This window comes from Siniperca chuatsi, linkage group LG20, assembly GCF_020085105.1.
Source record: "Siniperca chuatsi isolate FFG_IHB_CAS linkage group LG20, ASM2008510v1, whole genome shotgun sequence".
Lineage (NCBI taxonomy): Eukaryota > Metazoa > Chordata > Actinopteri > Centrarchiformes > Sinipercidae > Siniperca > Siniperca chuatsi.
The window spans coordinates 15,512,453-15,535,873 of NC_058061.1; the positions used below are offsets into that span (position 1 = coordinate 15,512,453).

The window sequence follows — 23,421 nt, forward strand, 5'->3', positions numbered from 1 at the left end:
TATTTCCTCTCGAGGAGGTCCATTTTCATCTAAATGAAGGTGGAAGCCCCAAGCGTGTTGTTTCCAGGCCCTGCGTGTGTGATATGTGTTGACTGTGTTCCAGGAGGCTTCTCGGCACCGCTCTGCTCCGTGTTCCAGGGTGATTTCTGCAGAACCTCTCATTTGTACACATCAGCCATTCCTAGTTTTCTTAGTCACTGCCTACTCAACTTGGTGCCCATTGCCAATTCACAATTTGGCTATTTTTTGTCCACAGTTGCTATTCAGGATGTCTGTGCAGATGTCATTTAATATAGAGTATCTGAATATATATATTGTTTTATATTTTCCTACATAAGATATGCTGAATCACTTTGCATTAAGATAACACAGCGTGCATCACTGCTTTCCTTTGATAGTTTTCGATGAGAGCTTGTGGCCTGTATTGTTTTTTATGGTATCCATGGAGAAAAAAGCATTTATCTTATGTGGCAGGAAGGTTTGGACAGGATCTAGACATTTTCTCCTCATCCACAGCATGAACAATATACTGAAGTTCAAATTCCACCTGCAAACTGGCACTGAAATAGAGGCAAAACAACTCAAAGTGGCTTTGCTTGCTAATGCTGGCTGTCTGGAAAACATTAATTGGAACTCCTGGCTACCGTTTATTTGTTCACGCTGCCTTGCAGTTCACTCACTTGCAATGCAATGCTGTGTGTTAAGGAACATGTTCCAGTGTTTAAAGGAGGGCAATGGATTATGATAAACAAAGGATCGGAAAGAGATTGACCTTTTATATAATCCATTAAAAAATACCTTGATGGCCTCAATCCCCATCCTGCCGATCAACCTGGGTCACACCTAGTTTTAGCTTGCTACAACCACAAGCTATGTTTTTTTATTGCAACAAAAAATTAAAGACAAAATGGATGAGGCTACATCTGGACATCCTGTTGGAAAACTTCTACATCAACACAACTACACAGATAACTGTGAACCTTATTTGTGTATTTTTGATTTTCTTCTTAAACCTATGCACATTAATACTAATGACATGAGTTTATTTATTGGTATTAGTTTCTTTGTGAATTTTATGTAAAACCAAACAGAGTGGGGCAACCCAAGCACAACCAGATGTGGTTGTTAATACAAAAATAGATCCACATTATGTAGAGTCAACAGAGGGATTTCTGCCACAATCAAGGACAATAAGAGGGCCATGGACTTGATTCAAAGATTGCATTGTTCAACCTCATAAACAGAGATATTGAAGAGGGCTTTTTCTGTGGAAGGCCTGTATAGCCTTAACAAGCATGTTGTATTTACATTGACACTTCAGACCTTCAGACCTTAGCAACGCATTTATAAAGCGTAAGTAATCATTGGTACTTGAGATCAATAAAGAGGCTACAGAAAATTAGATATTGCCCCTGGTGTCTGTTGAACACCAGCTGGGCCACTGTGAATGTAGAGTAGAGGTGTGAGAAGAGCCAGTCTATCAGTGCATATCTGTCAGGCAGATATAGACCTTTTTCACTGCAGACATTTTGATAGCACATGTGTAATTAATAACATTAAAAATGGCTGCATCCCATTTAGTTTTGCCAGTTTCAGGGCCTGGTATGGTGCATGATGGCTCACTGGTATGGCTTACTGGGAGACTTAAATTGAACTGAGCCATCGTTAATGTTATTAGTAACACTAAGGCTTTTCCTGCTGTGACAATTTAAAATGTTGACTGTGAAAAAGTTATGTTTGATTGCTACTTCTGTCTCTTCTCTGAAACCACACTGTCCCTCTATCGCTCCCAATGCCTAGTTGACTGGTGTGGTTCAGCAGTGAACACTAGGGCTGGGACGATTCATCGATTATGGACATATGTTGATTTGCATATCGTGCGTCGGCGCGACGCAATGAAGTATGGCTGCACCCGGTCAAAGCATGGATTCCCCCAGAGAACAAGCTGCAACATTAAAACCTCACCCACAATCTCCCCTTGCTCTACCCCTTCCGTGCTGTCTACGTACAGTGGCACATGCTCTGCAGAGATACACACAGTCTCGTGTTTATGTAGACCTACTTATGCCATTGTTTTGTAAAGTGCACCTGTTGGTGCCGATGTCATTCGGTGCCACGTTGGTACTCCTCCACACATGGCTCACCTGCTGTTGTGAAAACGGAACCGTGGGTGAAAAAATCGACGCTGACGCAGAAACAGTGCAGACACATTCGGGGAGAGAGAAACAGAAAGAGGCAGGCGGGCAGGCCGGTGTGTGTGTGCAGAGACCAGAGGTGTAGGTGTGTGCATGTGTGTGTGGGGAAAAGAGAACTGAAGGAAAAAGCAACGTGAGCAGATTAAAGTTGTTTATGAGTAAACACTAAAATAAGGTGGTGAATTTAGTAGAATTAAAGTGGTAACATAAGATATAACCTGCTAGAAATAGGGTAATATATACATTTTTTCTTTTAAATATTATAATATTTTCAATAGACAAATATATGTTTTGTTGCAGAATAATGCCCTGCAGTACATACTTTTCATATTAATGAGACAAGTTTTAAATTAATAAAAATTAAATTAATTGTTAAAGTAATCAAGTAAAAGAAAAAATAATCTTCAGAATAATTGATAAATTAGTCGTTAGATTAATTGACTAATCGAATAAATATTTATATATTGCTCATATATAGCATTTGGACTGTCCAAACGCTTGAGCGCTTTGAGTGATTTGGAGAAAGTACACAAGAGTCTTGGAAGCTTGTGTTTGCAACTGAAAGCTGTTAATCTTCTAAGTGCGTTGGAGGTGTGGGATATGAAAATGGGATGCCATCTCTAATTTGTGTTTTTGTTTGTGCATTTCACTTCTAGTAGAGTCATTGTGGAGTATCTGCCCATGCACAAGTTATGAAATGGCTAACAAGAAGGCTATGTTTGTTTTATTTGAGAAATTAACTGTCATCTCCACTTTGATGGATATCTGTTGAGTGAGTGTGTCCTAATTGTCCTCACAACAGCGTGTTTTCATTCTCAGTTGGCCTCTGGCCCAGGATACCCACTCGAACTCTAGTCCACTTGTCCAGAGCACCAAAACAATGCAGAGCTGCCGTGTTTTCTGAGAAGTCTGTGCCAAATCTGGTCCCTGCACTCAATTGCTTCTTTGTCATTTCCTCCATGTGAATGTCAGTGCGGCTGAGCTATGGCTCCATGGATTCCCTGTGTTCAGATACCTTGCATGGCTTTCATCGGGAATTAGACAGCGCTGTTAGCCTCCCTCTCAACCACAACCACAGCCCCTTCGTCCTCCAACCATTGTTTTCCTATCGAATGAAACTTATTTCTTAGCCTCTCTCATGAAGCATGAAATACAAGCTTTTATATTGGCATTGGCAGGTATTTAAACTTCTGATCTGATCCAGGCTGTGCTCATTAAATCGTCAAAATGATGTAACGTTTCACTGCTGCTGCTGTGTGCCAGCATGGCATGTTTTTCCACTTAGGGATTCCAGTATTTGTCTCTGTCATAAACACAGGGTATCTGGTTGCCAGTAGTGGGCCCAGCCTTCATTTGGACTTTGACATCGAAATGTGGCTGAATTCTACAGAGAGAAGCTGCCTGGCTTCTCATTCAGCAGCTTGCGTAGGTATGATAAATGTTACTAATCACCTATTGACCCTGAGAGGTCAAGCCTTTGCCCTGGCGCCCATCACCCTCCTCCTTCCCGCTGTCTTCTCGCTGCCTCTGTTCCCTGTGGATAACCTTTATCTTACTCAGGCAATAGTTTTTCTCCTCAACTCTGCTTGTCCACCAACAGATACCAAGCAACACAACTATGCACTTTCCTTGTTTGCAGTCAAGTGTGAAATTTTTTTCTCCTTCCAGATTTATCTTTCCAAAAATATCTTTTATTTGGCCTTGTAGCCTCTGAAATACATTTATGTTGGGAATGTGATTAGATACAGTGAGCCAGAACAGATATGCTTTCCTCTCCATGTTCTCAGATTTTTGACCTTTACACTTAAAATATCACAGCCAGTTTTTAGGACCTTACTGAAGAGATAAGTAAATAGAAGAAAGTGTGAGATTATCAGGAAAATAATCTTCTGGAAAGAAATGAATTTGGTTGAAATACCAAGGACAGGGGGCTATAAATGTGTATACACACACACACACAGACTGAGTATCTATGCCTAATGGGGTTTTTGTTCAGCTTTTTTTCCACTGGCAGTGTAAAGAATCGCAGAGGAGCTTTTGTTCTTTTGAAAATCCACCTGATAATGTCGGTAGCTGGCTCCTTGCCTGAGCTGGTTGGATTTAAAAGACGAAAAGAAAAAAACCACAACAAAACTCCTAGTCTCCGGTGCCCAGCCCAGTGTTATGCACTTTACACACCCAACACAGTGGCCCAGATTTTCAACAATCCCCTAGTGAAACAGCTCTTCTGTTTGGAGCAAACAGAAGTGGATGGTGAATGTCATTTTCAAGGGGGAATCCTGAGAGTTGAAGAGTGCAGCACAGGTAGGAAAAACAATGCTGGCAACACAATAATGGCACCAGCATGATGCCAAGTTTTCTGGGTTCACAGATAGGGCCTTACTCCATCCTCTCCCCCTTTCCCACTTAAATGTTCCACATGAGACTGATTGAGCCATTTCGTATTGCTAAGCTGCGTGAAGAGTGCTACTTTTATAATGAAAGAATACTGCTAAATCAAGGCTTGACAAATCTACTTTCTCCATGTCCCCATATTGAGGGTTGGCGGATTAGGCTCTAATTTTAGTGCCACTTATCTCTTCAGCTGCTTTTAAGAATTAGTTCCAAATAACAAAAAAGTGTGAAAAATGTGAAGGGTTTTTGGGGGTTGGATGGGAGGGTGGTGGGAGTTGGGTATTGTCAGGGAAGCAAGGCTGTGAAAAAGAGATTGTCTAGTAGCAGCGAGGGCCTTTGCATGAGAGTAAAAATTTACATACACATCTCCAGAAAATAACGGTGTTTGTGGCGGTTGGGCAGAGTGCAGTTGTCAAACGGAAATCTTTGAGTCATTTTTCAATCGCCATCGCTCTCACCGCATAGTGTCTCAAGTGGCTTCATGAGATCACAAAGCCTGATGAAGTTTTGAAACAACCCAGACAGTGAAAAATTTAACACAACTTTTTTCACCTCTCTCCCTCTCTCTGTGGAAAGTGGAAGTTTACAGAAACTTAGATCCTGGGCATTTGTGATTGAAGCTGTATGCGTGATGAATTTACAGTCAGAAAACCACTGCATGTTTGTTTTAGCGGTCTAGTTTCTCGTTGACTTACTGCAAGTCAGCAGTAAGTTCATCTAGTCTAAACAAAATCACTTTTCTGGACTTACTCTAATGTCACTAAGACCCCAATAGTTTATAGCTTTCCATCTCACATGTATTTGGCTACTGTGACACGTCATCAATACGAAACAACCATCAATACCCTATTAGAGGCAGTTGCATTTAAAACAATGGAAGACACAGCGTTGGTGTGCATTCAGCACTTTTGAATAGCCGTCACCTTATTGATTCTCCTTCAAGGTCGGCATCAATTCCTCTCTGCCCCGTCTTTTCTGTTTGTGACAGCGAAGGGCAAATGCATGTTAAAAAAACTCGCTGTTCAATTGAGTTGGGAGGGGGAGACCCATAAAAAAAAACACCATGGCGGTTTCCACTCAGATTTGCTTCTCTTGGAGAGGAGCTCTTTTCGTTGCGGGCAGTGTTTGGGTTTGATTATGTAATCCATCAGGGTATTACCATAAAGGGGAGGAGAGCGGGATGTCGAAGGGTTGGAAGGTAATAGCGGTGCTACTGATGATCATCGTCTAGCAACTGCCCAAGGGCAGGAATGTTTTGTGTGCCGATGTGTCCGACAGGTGGCTAGGAGACACTAATTGATTAATGATCAGGGTGATATATGAGCCCCCGCGGCCAGCCTAAACATAAAGGCTCAGAGCACCGGTGTCGCCCTAAATCATTTCCAACCAGGCCAGTAAACCCAAAACAGTTCCCTCATTAGCATATGAAAGACCAATTGGGAGGGAGACTGCGCCTTCCAAGCCCTTTGTAGACCACCTATTGTCAACATCCTGAGTCTGAATTAACAGGCTAGCATTTTATGCCAGATGAATAATGACAACAAAGATGGTTTTATGATTAAGGGTCACTCAACACTAATGAATGATTAACAATCTAAGCCTTTGATATTGTTTTGATTTCACCCCCTTGTTCTGCCTCTTCTGCGTGGCTTTGACAAAAGCAGCACTCACCTAGATGATTGTACGCATAAAAAGAACTACTGCCTTCTGCACTGTATGAGATGTAAGTTGCTGTTATTCTACTACAGAGCACAAGATATTGTTATAAAACTCAAAGTTGAATGTTTTCACCATGTGTTATAGTAACTATAATTCCTTATACCTAGATGTGAGATAATTTACATTCTTTACATGGGTGTTTTGCTCTGTACATCATGGAGCTGACATATTTTCCATTCAAGCAGTGTCAGACTATTCTTGCATGATTGAATATTAGTGGAATTCACCTGCCCCCAGATGATCATATTTTACACTTGGTGTTCCACACAACACTGTCATTGTCAGTGGATTAGTCTCTCTCAATCTCTCTCTCTCACTGTTTCTCTCTGAATCTCTCTCTGCCTCTTCCTCTCTGACTCTCACTCTCTCCCGTTATTTAGCAATCCACAGGGGGCCTTGCGTGACCCTCTTCATTGTTTTGTTTGGATGACTCTGAAGGACAATGGCAGTCTGGAGCCTTGGCCGGCACTCAGCGTGTGTGAATCTGCATCTTTCCATTGGGAGTGCTGTCCTCCGATGTCAAGAGAGGTTATGTGATCTATGTGTGACTGAAGGGGGTTTCCACCACTGAGAGTCAGAGCCTCAAGGAGAGGGGTTTATATTGTATAAATGTGTGTGTGTGCGCATGTGGCCGATGGAATTTTATAGAGTCAAGCGAGTTAAAACAACACATTGTGTCTGTTTTAATGTGAGCTCATGACTCTCGCCGCAGGGCTGCCATTCCCAAGTAACCTCGCACTTGGAGACTACTGGTCGTACCCGTTTTTTTACACATTTGTACTGAGCGGCAGTGGAGGGATGCTGCTGTCACAACCAGTAAGTGAATGTCCCAAGGCCGATTAATAATTTCACTTGAGAGTTGGACCGCCTCCCATCAAACCTTTTTAACCATCAGCACTTGAGCAACCCAAATCCCAGTCCCAGGTGTCAGTGCTAGGCCGTACATTGAGGATTGGGTGACCCTGCCATATTATCATTTCAGCCTCTCCGCTTGGTGAGACTGTGGGTCCCTGAGCAATCCAGGCCTTCTAGGTACGGCAAATTGGGTTCCATTTTAAAAGCAGATGGACTTGTCTGGCAAGGTTCCAGCAGTGAGAGCCCCTTCTTCTCCTTGTGTGTATGTGAAAGGTGAGTGTCTGCAGTTAGTTGCTTCACCCATCAGCAAGGATAATGACGTGATTACCCCAGGCTACTCCTGTCCACTCTCATCAGTGTATAGGCTCCAGGCTCGCACATGCATGCCCACACACACACTTCCGTACATATGCATAAACTCTGTCCTCATTTCATCCTACCTGCCCTTTGATTTAAATTAGACTGTTCTTGGTCTAGTGGACCAGTAAAAACACAACATTCAGACACCACTCCGATCCTCAAACACGAAGTGAGGGCGTGTAACAAAACAGGAAATGAAATGAGGAGTCATTCAGGGCCTGGGCACAGGCAAGCCCTCAGGAAGTGCACTGTGCTTTGAAGCCAATTTGACATAGTGGCCAAACTGTGTAATTACAACTTCCAGGTCCATCACGTGATGCACACTGGCCCAAAAATACTTTTTTCCATAGGCTTACATTGTGAAAGAAGTGGCTGTAAAGCGGTGGATCATTTCTTTGAGAGTCACAACCCCCCAGTTAGTTTTCTAACTAAAAAGTGGCAAACCCACACTGATACATTTTGGGGACACTATAATTATCAGCCATGCCAGTGTAAACAGGAGCCCGGCAACACACGTCTTATAATGTTCAATTTCTACTCACTGTTGTCTATTGACTGTGAAGAGATGTTAATTCAAGGCTGTAGGTTGTGGTGTTGTATTTAATTATAGAGTATGTTATATTTTAAGGTGTATTGCTGTATATTTTGTCCTCTACCCTGCTTATAAATGGGAAGGACAACCCACCTAATACAATAGGTAATATTTGTTTTTGGGCTAATATGTGGCACTGTATTTTGTATTAATGATATAAATGTCCACACCCTGTTGTGAATGGGTGTTGTGGTATTAGACAGTACACATATTACATGATATGTTTGTAATGCATAGGTCTAGAATTCCGATAATTTTAAGATCAGCAAAGGCACCACTTGGCAGTGATGTTGGCTTTGCACCTCCTTAAGCCTGGTCTTCCCTCTCCATCTTTGTCAAATAGGCTAAATATGCACATGTAGCAGGAAGGTGAGCTTATAACCAATGCATGTTGCATTCATCTGGCAACGTGTGAATATGGAAATGTGATTCCTCATTAACATTGAATTGAGGTTTGCACAGTAAACCGTTGTGTGATGTGCAAATGAAACCAATCTTTGTAGTAAAGATAAATGCATTATTTTTGTAAAAATGATATTTTTATATCTTCACTGTTTGACTGTCCTTAGGAGCTTGTGATAACAAATCAGTGTGAAATTCATTTGCTACTTGTAAAATGGCACTAAGGACACTTTGGCCTGGAGGGAGGGGATTTTTTTTACTAGTGGTATCGTGACCATTCTAAAGAGCAACCATTACCATGGCTGTCAGGAAAGCTCTGTCCTGATATAACTTGCTGCTTTCTTTGTTAAGTATAGAAACGTTCTTCCTCACTGTGACAGCAAGTGCATAGTGAAGTGAAATAAACCCAAACAGACCACTGTTTTAAATGTCAATGGTTTCTCTTGAACATGCTTTTGGAAAACCCTGGCCTCGTCCACAGGAGCTGGAGGGATCCATGTAGCCAGGATATGCTAAAAAGAGATGCTCTGTTTTCTCCTCAAAGAGAAAGACAGGATAAGCTCACTGCTTTTGACACAAACCAATTTTCTATTCAAATATTATTGACCATGATTGTGCAGTTTGGCATTTCTGTTGAATCCATGAAATCCAACAAAGTGCCTTTTAACATTTGCAAACCACCATCCTGTAATTTTCATCCAGTTGTTTTTGATTAAAAACAATCCCGCAAAACATTTTCCATGCTTTCTGTCACACAAAGGTGGCGTTTATCAGAGATCCTAAATGCCATATGACTCTTTCAATTTAGATCTGCAACCAGACATATTGGTTAACACTTCTGATATTTTAGCAACATGCATAAACAAAATGGCATTGTTCACACACTCGCTCCAAACCAGTGTAGCTAGATCCATGTGTGCGGCAGCCATTCATCTGTACAGCATAGGCCTAGCTGTCTTTCTACAAAGAGATGACACGCCACTTTATATTTGTCTCCATCTTGGCAATGAAGGCGCCTCTGTGTCCCTATTTGTGCATCAGGCTGAGGGGATTTCTAGGCTGGCACCTGATTCACATTGCTGTAATTGAGTTGTGGCCATAAGCACTACTGCGCCTGCCTAGGCCCCAGGTAATTCACAAACCACAAAAGCACTGTTTTACTCCACTTTTCACATGATGTCTGGGGCACAAATGTAGCGAGTGAGAAAGTCCAATCTATTGGAAAAGGGCGGGAAGATTACAGGGCGTATGAGAGTGAAGGAAGGAAAAAGAGTGTAAGAGTTTTCATGTAGTGAAGCAGTTCTGTGCCAGAGAGGCTAGGGAGTCACTGAGTCTGCAGCACGTGGATAAGGACCACAAAGCTGTTGGTTTCAAATATCTTTCTCTCTCTTTCTCTCTCCTCAGAGCTTAGGAGCTGCAATCGATTCAAGGGGAGATTTCCTTGGCCAAGGACAGGGAGATTGACGTTTTTGGGGTAAGCCCGAATTTGTCGCTCCTGTCAACTCTTGGTAATTGGACTTCTCCACACTCCACACTTTTCTGTGGGTACCAGACACCATCTTGCTCTCTATACAATAGCATTGTTCCTCGTCATGTGACTGCCATATTGGTTTTGTGGTTGTATTGAATGTATAGCACATGATTCTTTTGTCTGTGTTTTCCCCATGTCATATCTTCTGCTTTTCACTGCCATTGTAAAGGTCACTGTTTATGTACAGCTGCAGTATTTTCAAACCTGTGGAATCATTTTCATACACATATACACAGACACACTCTCTGTACTGTTTCAAGGAGGTGCTCTGTCTTGTGGCCTGCATGCCGCCAGTGGTAGGATCAAGTCTAATCCTGGGTCTGTTGCATCAGAGTTGGAGATGGCAGAAAGGAGATTTGCTCTGTCATGTTCAAGCGACAAAGACCAAACAAAAACAGCCATTCATTATTAGGAACTGGCATGAAAAACTTGGACCATCACTCTGTGAATATAGACTGATTTATTGGGTCTGATTCATCTTCCTTGTATCAGCTGCAAAACATTGTGGCAGCAGAAAGAATAGTAATGTACTATTTATTATATTCTGTCATTTCCCTTTATTTCATTTCATGCTGTTTTGCCAGAATGTTGGCACAATAATGACTGACAGCAAGGAGCTGAAAAGGTTGGTCAATTCCTCTCAGCCAAACACAGTCCTCAAGAATGTGTCTTAGTTTGTCCTGTCCTATTTGGCCTGCTTGTTCAAACTTGTGTTTTCTTTTCTTTTCCTGTCATGTCTTGTCCTGTTCTATCCTGTCCCATCCTTTCTGTCCCTTCCTAGCCTTCCTGGCCCTGGGGAAAGGTAATCTCTTCGTCCCCCAGACGAACACCTTCCCCCATACCAGCCTCCAAGCAAAAGCAAATACAGTGGTATGTGTACCAAGATGCCAGCCAATACCCAGAAGAATGCAGACTCCTTTTTAAATCGCCTCCGTCATTGGATGCCCACACCAGAGAGGGTGTGTGTTTTTGTGCACAAACAGATATTCACACCCACAGAGGACGTCCATGTGTCGTAACTGGGGATGACAAGTGGTCTGGCAGACACTTTCCCGTTAGCAACCAGTTTGGCATATGGCTGGCCCGATGGACGAGACTAAGGCTGGCACTTTGGTCTTATATGCATACAACGCTGAGTTCCTCTCTCTTCTTTTGTCTTTCGTCTTTTTTGGAAAGTTATCCCACTGTGTTGTCTCAGCTTTTGTGAGGTTATAAACTGGCAAAGGCAGCCAGAAAAACATGTAGGAATTAAAGTAGGTCAGTTTTCGATGCAGTTTGGCTCCTCTTTTAGTTTTTTAGAGGGCATAAAACCTTATTCACTTCATCTGTTCATGATGAAATGTCACAATTTTGGAAATCATGTAATTATTCCATTAGCTGCTTCATTTATTCATTGCTGTTTTATTTTGTGAACTGGCAGGAGGTACATGCAGTACTTGTATGCAGTCATTTTCCAGTTTCTCTCCCTCTCTTTCTCACTCTCTGTCTCTGAGTTAGCAGGTTTGGGGTTTTCATCTCCACTTAAAGCGGTATTTAACCCTGCATTCCCATCACCATTTAAATCCAGTCTCATACACAGGTTGGGAAGCGGCCCCGGCCGTTGATGTGGAACACATGCCTTTAATGATTCACACTCTGTGTGCGGTAGGTCGGTGATGGCTGCCGAGCCCGCTGCCTCTCCCTCTGTCTAGAATGGGACTCCTGTGTTTTTTTTTCTGTGAACTCCATTCCACACATGGAAACCTCAGGAAAGTTGAAATGTTTTGTTTATGCACAGTTGTTCCTGTGTAATGGCACTTCTTATTCTCCCTCAAAGCTGGACAGAGTTGAAAAATCACTCGACACCTTTGTTGTTTAGCCAGACTTGGTCTTTTTTGTCTTGCCACCATGCTACAGAAGCTTTTGTACTCTTTTTTGGTTTTCCCTATGTTAGATTAAAAGTGTCTTCCTTGTATGACTGTGCCAGTTTCTTTAAAACTCGAATGGCTCTTAGGCATTCTTTGTTCTTTCATCGTGATAAATTAGTGTGTAGTGTTTGGTAGGATTGTGTTGCACATGGGGGCTTTCCAACACTTCCACCTTCTGCTTAACCAATTTGATTTGTCAGATTTACACAAACCCCCAAATTTGGAGAGTTACGGTTGAGTAAACTGCTTCAAGCTCAGTTGGTATTTTGTGCTGCTGAGCACATTAATTGTAAGGCATTTGAATAGCAATATATTGTGTGGCATCTTACTTCCTCACCATCAGATGAATAGCAGAAGTGTGCTGCACGTCCTGATGCTCAACTGATTTAAGTTTTTGGTTGTTGTGAGTGTGCACTCCACCTACAGAGAAGTTTGACAAGGCCACATGAATCTCATTCAAACAAATGCATCCAGTGCCTTTCCCCTGTGCATTCATCCACTCAGCCATTGGTTTACTTTTCATGCGCGTGTAAACGGGGAGTTTCTGGCTGTACAGTCAAAGAGCAGTCAAATGTGCCAGCACGTGAGAGGGAGTGGGCGCTGTCCCGCCATCCAAGCTGACATAAATGGCTTCCTGTTTTTGCTTTCACCCAGTCCCCCCAACCCCAGCCTACATCTTTCCATCCACGCTTCCATCTTTTGTTCTTCCCCTTTTTTCTCTCTATCTCTTCCTCTGTCTCGCCATCCAGGATCCCACACCCCTTTGTGTGGCCTTGTCTGACCTTTCCTTCCTCCACTCACTCACACATACGCACATCTCACTATCTCTTGCCATACACACCGGCTGGACATCACACATGCATGGTATGAAGACAAACGGCTCATGTCCTTGACACAACTGCAAGTGAGCGGTTCTTTCCTTTTTGCACAGAGACAAACTTGCGGGTGGCCACAGCACTCAAGATAGAGACTAACGCACTTGCTGACCTTGCATGACAGAGGGATGGATGACTCAAGAAATAGCATGTATATGCCAGGCTGAGGCATTGTATTAATGTGCAAAATTAATGCAGTTATTGTTTCACTGGCAGTTATGGATCATGGATTCATGATTCGAGGAAATGTTTGTGTGTGTTTGCGTGGAGAGTAATTTAGATTTAGCTCTTTTCCCACAAGTGCTTGACTTAATGCCCATGAGTTTACCAATCCAGTTTACTGTGGTTTTATTTGCTGGTGCTCAGTTTTAACAATACCCATAATCCACAGCATAACAAAGTGCCACTCGTAAAGCATTGCTTTAATGAAACAATGCCTTTGTGCTGTTTTATGAACTGTGTTTTGAGTAAATTGGTGTTAATCTGTTTGGGGTCATAAATTAAGCTTTCTGTTAGAACTTGTTTTACAAAATTCGGTGCTCTCAAAGCTGGTTGTGGTACAACAGAGTGAGTGCTTGAAGTATGGAGTGTGTGTGAGTGCTGAAATTGATGAAGAGACCTCCCTGGATTTAAGTGTTGCTACAAAGCACCACCCAATACTGTATGCAGAAAACCCCAGCCACTCTAGGCGAGAGGGCGTAGCTAACAGTACTGGGTAGTCTGCAGTTCCTCTTTGGGGCGCCTCCTGACAGGAACTTGGCAGCAAGGAAACATAAACAAATTCCCTGTGGTGGGCTGGCAGGCTGGGCGGCGCGGTTCTCCCCTGTTACCATACATGCACAGCGCAACGCAGCTCGGCTCAGGCTAGCCCGCTCAGCTCAGCACCCACAAGCTGTGAGAAATAGATCTTAAAGGGACAGTTGCCGCCTGCGCTCCTTAAAGGGGCACACGCAGTTGCATACGCCGACATGTTTGCTTTCCACTGTATTGTTTCGGACTGACAGTGATGTGTGTTACTTCTGGTGCACTGACCTCTTGGAGGTTTCAAACAACGCCATTTAAATGCTGCCTGGGGGAGGGAAACTGCTGCCAGGGCTCCCAAAATGGTTATTTGTGCTGAGGTAGCAAAAAGCTGTAGCGATGATGATGTAACGATGGAGGGTGGGAAGATGGGAAGGAGGCCTTGCAGTCCATTATAGAAGAGAGAGAGAGGGCATGGTGGGCCCAACAATCATAATACACACACATGCACATGCTCACACACACATGTGCAGTATTCCCACAGCCAATACATACTCAAACATACATGCATGCACACACATGCTTATTTATACATATGTGTGCACATAGAGACTCACATGCCTGCAGTTTTCTCTTTCTCTCTCCCTCTTTCTCTCTCACTCTCCAAACACAGTGGTGTATTGTGCAGCCTGACCTGGTCCCTGTCCAAAGGCAAAGAGAACCCAGATTGCTGAAACAGAGGGCCCACTACTAACAGGCCGGCCAGGCTGTAGTTGTTATAGCCTGCTATAGCCTTCCAAACCAATGGGGACTGGTAGCTGAGCCCAGACACTGGGCGTGCATCTATATGTGTGTGTGTGTGTGTGTGCACACATGCACGTTCTTTTTGATTAGCCACAGAAGGGTTTTTTGGACAACACTTGCAGGAGCCGACATGGCACCTCCGTGCAATTTCATAAGCACTGGTAAAGGCATTTGCCTGACTTTTAATAGTCCTTCGTCTCCACAACATCATCCAAAAGCACTATTTTCAACCACCCTTTAATGGCTGGTGGAGATGGGCCGCAGAAAAGAGGGCGATGGCAAGTAGGAGGAGACCCTTGTCCTCCGCCAATTCCTACTAGGAGGATTAAATGTGGTGAATAGTGAATCTCTTTTCACTTTTTTTTTCCTGGAGTGGTGATGGATGCAAGAGCTAGCTCACAGTCTGCCTCATTGGTTTCAGTCGCCTGCTTGACTGGCTCAACTGTGTGTACTTCCATGTGATTAGCACCTGTATGAGTGGTATAGTTACTAAGTATAGCACTTTAACAGGCTGGATTTTCTATGTTTAGATACTGGAGTATGAATTTTTGGTAATTGATTTTTTAAGATATCATAGATATAGCATTTTGGGAGTAAACAGATCCTTAAATGGTTTTGTTTTCAAAGTGACATTTGTATAACCCAGCCAATCAAAAAACAGGACATCATGGCTAAAGCTGTATTCATTTCCTTAAGTTACATTACAGCTACATCAACTGAGCCCCTTCCCACAAGTCATTTCAGCTGTGCAAGTGCACTGGACCATGAGTAAACCTTTATGCAAAATCATAGATGTCTCAAAAACATGTAAAACTGGAAGTGGTGGGGGATTATGTCACTGGCAGACATTTTGTCAAGGTAACAATGTCATTTCCCTAACTGTGTGTATGTGTTTATGTGTGTGTGTTTATGTGAGAGCGAGAGAATAGAACAGTCAGTGCTCTCTCTGTGAGAGAGAAACTCTTAGGATCCACTGACAGAGCACAGCACAGGCAGCTCTAGTGACACTGCAGTGCACAGGAGGAAGGCAAGCAGAGAGAGAGGGAGACTGTTGAAGAAAGGGGAGGAGGAAATGGAGGAGAAGATGGTGCCAAAAGTGAGTTAGAAAGACAGAAAGAATCTTCCCCCACAGGAAGATTGTACATGAGGACACTGAAAATGGGAGATTGAGAGAAGGAGACAAGGATGAGAACTCCTGGCATGGCGGCAGGTCTCCTGGGATACCATTAGCTGGTGTGTGTGTGTGTGTGCATGTGAGCAAGCAAGCACATGTACAGTATCTGACGTTCTCCATTTAACTCAGTATGTAAGGCTCTACTTAATGCATGTACGTGTCCACGTTTTTGGTGTGTGTGTGTGTGTGTGTGTGTGTGTGTGTGTGTGTCCCAGCACTCACGTGGAGTAAAACCTCCCACCAATAAGGTAAAGAAGATAGCATCAAGGGCCCAGATGTATCCACCCCCGACACCTCCTCTCCCAGGTCCCAGTAGGCACATCTCTGTAATGGCCCCCTATCGATCCTGAGGCCTCCTTGTCCACACTCAATGCCCATCGATCTGCACCTCGCAAAGAGTCTCAGAGGGCTGCTTCACATCCTGTGGCTCACTGTGTAGATAGTGAATATGTGTAAAACAGTGCTTGTTTATATTTTAGAAAAGAAACCTGCATCTGCATGCCTGTGCCTTCATATATCTGTATATGTATTTGTGTGTGTGCAGCAATGTGTGTGTCCTTACCTTCCTGTTTCCCATTAATGTAACCGGAAACCTTCAGTGAAATTGTCCTGTTGCACCATGAAGTTAAGGCCTTACTCTCATTAAACCATGAATGACGCAGGCCTCCATGTCTAAAACCTTGCGGCATAAAGACATAAACACCCAACATAAAAAGACTCACTCAGCCACTCTGCAGTCTCCCACAACAGAGACAAGTCCGAAAAAAGAAGAAAAGACTCGCTCGCCTCCCATGTAAAAAAAAAAAGCCTGATTAATCAGTCAAGCCACATGAAAACTTTACTTGTTATTGTTGCTGCTTGATTTATTGAAGGCCTGGATCTGGGTCAAGCATCCCCCTTCTCTCTCTCTCTCCTCTCTGCCTTCTTTCTTACCCTCTCTGCCTTTTTTTCTACCTAAATAAGGGCCCACCCCCCACGTCTCTTCCCTTTGTCTCTCATCTGGTTTTCTGTTTTTGTTAAAGGACAGTTGATTAATGGTGCCACAGACAAAGCCCACAGTCTGCTCTCAGACCAGGCTCAGATAGGGCTCCACTCTAGGTAAACCAAAACACATGTGCTCTGGACAGCCACTGGGAACCCCTGAGGAGAGAGAGAGCGAATGGTAAAGAGAGAAGAAATTAACGATAGTAGTCGCTGATGTATTATAGACAGTGATATAGGGTCCTTCCTGCGCTGGAAAATGTGCAGCAAAGGGAAAAGGATGTAGGAGTGGTCTACAATATGTACAGAGCCTGGCTGACATACTCAGGGTGTGGCCTTTTACACCGTGTGTGTGTAACTAAAATTTTGTTGCACCATGCTAGCCTCCCTGTATTCATTAAAGTATAAAGTTATCCTTCTGCTCAGGCTCAGCTTCACCTCTCGCGGTGTGCAATTGCACATATTTAATGTAGTGAAGAGACATTTCAACACCAGTATTGTTTCTTGCCTGCAGGCTTCTCAGGAATGAGTACAGTTGCACTGAAAGTCTTGTAGAAGAGAATTGCCTTATTGAATAATATAGAAGCATGTTATTCCTGTGACTGCAGTGAGAGTTTTATTGTCAGTTGTCTTCATAATGGCAGGGCTTGACACATGTCATACTTTATCGCTACACAATTCTGTGTTTGTGTATGTTTGTGTATTTATGTTTGTATTCAGCATTGACATGGTCTAATTGGCTGTGCTTGCTGCCTAAGGTAAACATGTCTTCTCAGGAAATATTACCCAGACGCTATATTGGTTAATAACAATTATGTGTTCAGTTATGCTATAAGGCATTAACTTACTGAACCATTCCACTCTCCTTCAATTTAGAAGCAAACCCCTTCATCCAACTATAAGCCCATATAGACAGAATATAATATGGAATGTATTATAGCAGAGATTATAAATGATGAACTGTCCCTTATAATGTCTTTTTGCGCTTAACTTGAGGGGTCCTATCCCTGTATGTAGACATGTGAGTGTATAACTCATCCACCCGAGATGCTTCCACGCTGATGATTTGTATGCTGCATTCATGCAACATCGGTAAAATGAGAAGAAAAGCCTCCTGTTATTTCACATTGTAAGTGTTAACTCATGCAGCTTTTGTGGTGCGATGAATTCAGAGCAATTTGTTAACAAGTGAAACCAGATACAAACAAACTTTTAAAACTTTCCTTTTAAATGAGCTGAATGGATTGTTTTAGTATTACTGGATTTTTTAGACTTGACTGTAGTTGTTTCCACCGAGTGGGAGATATCGTCGCTGTCAGAAACCTTTTCCCTCTCCTCTTTTTGTTCCATTGCCACCACCCAACCTGCAGTATGTGGGCCAAACTAAGCAGGGATTGAGTGTTGTTTTGGAGGCAGAGAGATCCAGGAGGAGTCTAGCTGGTCAGCAAGGTCACTGCCCAACAGCAACACCACCAGCTCTTTGCGAAATTGTGCACACCCAGAGAAAGGATGGCTCTCTCTTGACGAGTTTGTTGCAGTCATCCACTGCGTCTCACCCAGACAATATGTGCCTGCCAGCTTCCTGTCATTCCCAGCTCACACACAGGGATGATCCCGAAGCCTTCCTCTGGGTCTATGAGGGATTAGCAGTGGCATGTGGACTGCTGGAAGAGGAGGCAGGCAGAGAGCAGCCAAGCAGTGAATGTAGCCCTGGAGCAACAGTGCTATACTAGCAAAAAACTCCATCCTGACCGCTGTCCCATCATTGGACATTGAAGTTGTTGTGAGTCCTAGGAGAGAAGTGCTAGTTAAACTGGTGGCCCAGGCACTTCCAGTACAGCTGTGTATTGATGGAGAATGCTAGTTTGCCACTGTGTAAAGCCTTGCTCCTGATCAAGCAGGGTTGTTCTATAGAACCATAAGAGGTACATACCAGGCTTAGTGGAATTCAAGACAAGTGAGACACTCACAGCTCAACCTGGGACATAAAGGCATTTTGCATGTCAGAGCAGTGTGTAAATTGCAATAGTCACATAATACTAGTGGGATTATACTAGTATACTAGAGGGAAGGAGAAAACAATACAGGAAAATCTCCTGTAGTTCAAATCCCTGAATGTTTGACACAGATTGGTGTGATTTCAGAAGGCTGATGAGAAAATGCACTGGGGACTGTTAACAATAGGCAGGGTGACTGGGACTCGCTGTGAACTGGGACTGAGGTGGGTGTGTTCATTTTCCATAAGAAAGGGGGCTGCATTTCCAGCAGGCCTCTAGCAGAACAGGAACGGAAGTGCTTTTATATTTTACATTCCCTTTCCAACTCGGCGCGTGAAGTATGGAGTCTACCATAGTACTTGCTTAAGTTTCTTTCCCGGTGCCATATTGACATCAGGAAAAAGGGGGAAATTGTGTCCCACGCTTCAGCTCCATATGCAATAAACTTGTGGTCAAAATGTCAGCTGAGTCTCTGGTGATGGGTATGAAACAGCTGAGACTAAATGTGTGCAACACGTTTTTTCCTCTTTTTATGGTTCTTCTTTATGTGATCGGGACTAAGTCCATTAAATGCATGCCTGACATTGCCATTGAGCATGGTGTTGACAGAGGAGAGACAGTGGTGTGCAGTGAATCCAAAAATCAACACACAGCCCAATACTACAGTCTTCTCCCAGACAACCAGAGTGATGTTCATGGCATTGGTATAGGTGTCATGTCACTTATTGACACTGTAACCTGCTGTGGAGCCTGGGCACTGTAGTCCAAACAAGCATAGTAACCTGCTCTGATGAGCACGGGGGCCAAGTGGCTCATCTTCACTTCATTAGACCGAGCGCCTGTTAATAATTCATGCCCCGCTTTCCCTGGAAGCAAAACCAAAGGCTCAGCTGTGCCTGTCTGTCCATATTCCTTGTCACCGGACATTTAAGCCTTTTCCCATTTTGGACTACGAGTTATTTACTCACTTACCTCCCACGCCTCACCCTGCAATGTGCACCTGCCTGGATGAGCAGATGATGTTATAGTGCCAGAGGCGGAGGTAGAGCAGATTTGGCATATATGTATTTTTATCTTTATTTTTTTGTTAGCTTGTTTTTCTCTGTCATTACCGTCCTCCTCCATTGTTACTCAAAGATGATTGTACCCAGTACCCAATGTACTCTTTTTCCCTCCCTTCATCCCCAGGGAGTGACTCTTTATATTTTAGTGTTGTTTTGCCTATTTCTTTCTCTCTGCTCCTTGTCTCTTGTTGCACTACGGTGTCAGATTTAGTTATGTATGCACCCCATGTGTTTGATCCCCCCTGCACTTCTGTGTTGTGAACATTGCATAACCACCCGCTGCTAAGCCTAGAAGTGTACCTCAACTCCCTCTCTCTTTCTCTCTCACACACTCTCATTCCTCTTTTTCTGTCACCCCCGTCTTCTCTTCGCTTCTTTGGCAGCAATCCAGGTCATCACTCCTTTCCTCCCCCCCTCCATACCCCCTTCCCTTTCTCCAATCCCAAACCTTGAAAGTTGGAGCAGTTGGTCTCCTTGCCTCTCTTACTCTAGATTTGTATTTGTCTTTTTCTTCCCCCCTTCCTGCCATCGTTGTTACACTCCTTTTACCTTGCTCTTCCTTTATTTCCCATCCTTTCCCTCCTCTCCCTGCCTCCTGCTATCCACTCTCCCAGTGGTCTCATTAGGCGTGAAGGAGGCTGCCTGGTGTGTGTGTGTGTGTGTGTGTGTGGGTGTGTGTGTGTGTGTGTATGTGTGTTCTCTTAGGCAAAGTCTCACTTGACTGAGCATGCCACTTGCACTAGTGGGGGCCCAGGCTCCATTATTACCACAAAGCTGTCACAAACAGTATATAAAGTAGCCTCCTGTTGCAGAGTTGTGGGTGAACACAGGGCACTCTCTTAACAACATGCATTGTAGGCAAGCTGCTGTTGCCTTGGTTGTAGGAATGTGCACCTACATAGATATAGAAAATATAAGCAGAAATGTCAGAAATACACGTAACCTGGCTATAATTTTGCCAGCACATGCTGCTCATGACACTCAAAACCACATATGGAACATCTGTCTCTTCTCTATAATGACACCCCACCTATGTGGTCCAACCTGTGGGATGTCTGATGCCCCTCTGTCTTCCTTTCTACTGAGTGAGTGAGTGATTATGTGTGTGTGTGCGTGTCCACCACTGTTTTGCTAGTGTCTAGTTACAGGAATGGGGCAATGTGCTGGAATGGGCCCCTCTGCTGCCTCACTGGCAGGCCTGACCCCGGCAGGTCACCGTCCATTACTGCATGAAACCTAAATGTCATGCACGCCCCCCTGCTATAGCCATTTGTCTTTCTCTGTGGGTCAGTTGGCCTGGACACACACATATGCACCCAGACTCACTCACCTGCTCTTACTTGACCAGCCTGACATGCACAAACATCCTCCACAACAAGGAAGTGTATTGTAATGATTTCCCAATGTACGGATGTATTTGAATACACACACATGTTTCTCTGCATCAAAGGATGAATGAATAGTAACAGGGATCCTTCTGGTGCCGTTCATATTGCTCATTGCTCTTCAAAAATTCCAGGAATTCATTTCCTCCAACAAGTTTGAAGTTATCAGTGCTATTGACTGACTGACTGCCTGACTGGACCCAGCTGTTGGCCAACAGTTGTTTAGCTTTAGCTTATCTGTGTGTGGACACTAACCTTTGGTGCCGATGATGGCCACAAAGTCAGTGGACAGACTCAGAAGGCAGTATACTGTAGGTCTGGTGCTCTTTTTCCCTTTTAAAAATGCACTCGACAACTTATTTTAGAGTTGTTTTTTCTGCAGAAAACTGTAATAGTTAAAGAAGTAGTTAAAGCATCAAGGAGAAAAATGACGACCCTTTCTTTTGTCACTAGCTCTTAGCCTTCTTTGATGTAACCTTTTTGTTACAAGGCCACATCATGAGAATGATTCATTCACTATTCGAAGATTTCTTATCTCTGAGGTGATTAAGCATGGAAACCTTCTTGAAAAACTGAATGCCACCTCATTTTTCCACATTCACCTCATGCATTAGGCCTAAGTCCTTTTCAGTTCTCTCTCCACCAGTCGACGTGGAAAAAGCATTTTTCCTCCTGTGTTAAACAAGCTCAATCTCTGTATATACTGTGATGTGCCCCAACAGCCATTATCAGAAAGCACACTGGCCAACTCCATCACTTGTTTCCTACATTACTGAGCAACAGCCATCCATTTTAATAGATAACGGACAGAGAGACCCTGCATATGGGAGTGTGTGTTATGAAAGCTGTTGTGAAAGCCACAGTGAACGTACGTACACACACATGCGCATGTATAAACACACGACTTGTTTACAGGAAGCTGTTAGCCATGTGTCCTTATGATAAATAAACAGGGAAGCATCCCCTTTTTAATGATGGTATATACAGGCCTGCACGCTGAATATTGACGGAAAGATTGAAAGCGTTCTCAAGGGCCTTTCCAAAATGACGTATGGCTCATGCTCTGTATTTTTTACCCACCCCTCTCAGCTCTCCTTTATTTATCTTAGACAGCAGCTTGTGCAGGGGTTTGTTGACGTGAGAGATGCCATAAACACATTTATCAAGGGGGGCTGCCAATAGGGAAAACATGAGGAGTATGAATGAAAAGAATGTGATAATAAACGCAGAAAGAATAGCATAACAATGAGAAAGGAGAAAAATGCAAACTGAGCTCCTCAGGTATAGCAGAGGGCATCCACAAAGTATAGTGCCAATAGTGAACAGGTTGCTTTTGAGTTTTCACAAACCTAAAGCATAGTATCTCATCACCTGCTAGCAGTGGCAGCTCAGGATACCACAACAACAGTGCCACCTGCATTAGCAGTCTGCCCGTGCAGCGCAGAAGATGCCGTACTCGTTGCTTTGATAAATGTATCATTGTTTATGCTGTCTCCGTCTCTCTTTTTTCTCTGTCTCTCCTTCTCTCTCCTCCTCTCCATCCTACATGTACAGTGCTGAGTATGTTCGGTGTTGTTTTAGTGCTAGTCAAGCGTTTGATGTCTGTCTCAACTGTTGTTCATCTGCCTCCCTTAGCTGAGATCACAGGCAGCATTTATTAATTTGCAGGTTCCGGTTCTCAGACCGCTACCAGCACTTCCTCCACATGCCTTTCTTTTTTAAAGAAACTATTACTATATGCTGCCCCCCTTTTTTGACTATAAGCAAATGACCTACTTTGTGAATCTAAAGTTAGCTGCACTCAACCCAAGGCAAAGGAGTGAGTTGATCGTTTTGCTTGTGAAGGAGGGGGTCAGAGTGTTATCAGTGCTCCACAAAGACACAGGGTTAATTGATGCATGCTGGTGTCACTCGCTTTTTTGCCTTGCTGGCTTTTTTAAGCTGCTGTTTAACCCCATTATCTGATTAGTTGTATGTATGGGGGGTTAGGGAATATTTTTGTGTATGTGTGTGTATGTGAGGGTCCTAGTTGCCTCACAAAGATGAAGACTCTCTTTACCTAAGGGGGATGGGGTATGACAGTACTGTAGCGACCCCACCCACCCTACAGCCTTCTATTGAAGCTGCACCCCCCCGCTGATAAATGTGTTTTTCTTAAAGGAAGGAGGTGGTTGGTTGAGAGGAGTCTCTTTTAATGTAGCTTTTTTTTCTGTGTGTGTGAGTGTGTGTGCGGCTTGCTAATACAATGCAGGACCATGCTGCGGGGCTACAGGCAGGCAGACTCGGAGGCAGGCCTGCAACCTTAACCCCAGCATCATTTGTTTGGACGAGGGCCGTCAGCGCCTGTCGCGCGGCCCATGATGAAGTGTCAGTCGGTAATTGTCCCCGCGAAGCATCCACATCTCAGGGGGTGATGGGGGAGGGAGGGAGGACGGGGGAGGCAGG

General features: G+C 43.7%; 1 protein-coding gene across 9 annotated transcripts in view; it reads left to right on the forward strand.

Moving 5' to 3' along the window:
- raraa (retinoic acid receptor, alpha a) overlaps nucleotides 1–23,421 on the forward strand; it is a 138,361-nt gene that overhangs the window by 7,503 nt on the left and 107,437 nt on the right. For 6 of the 9 annotated variants that reach the window (XM_044179718.1, XM_044179707.1, XM_044179709.1 and 3 more), the window contains one exon: nucleotides 9,922–9,991. The exons of 2 other annotated variants lie outside the window; for them this stretch is intronic. The gene's annotated coding sequence lies outside the window, so the exon portion shown is untranslated. Of the gene's footprint in view, nucleotides 1–9,921; nucleotides 9,992–10,039; nucleotides 10,059–23,421 lie in introns of those variants that run through there. One more of the 9 variants, XM_044179711.1, reaches the window with a different exon arrangement.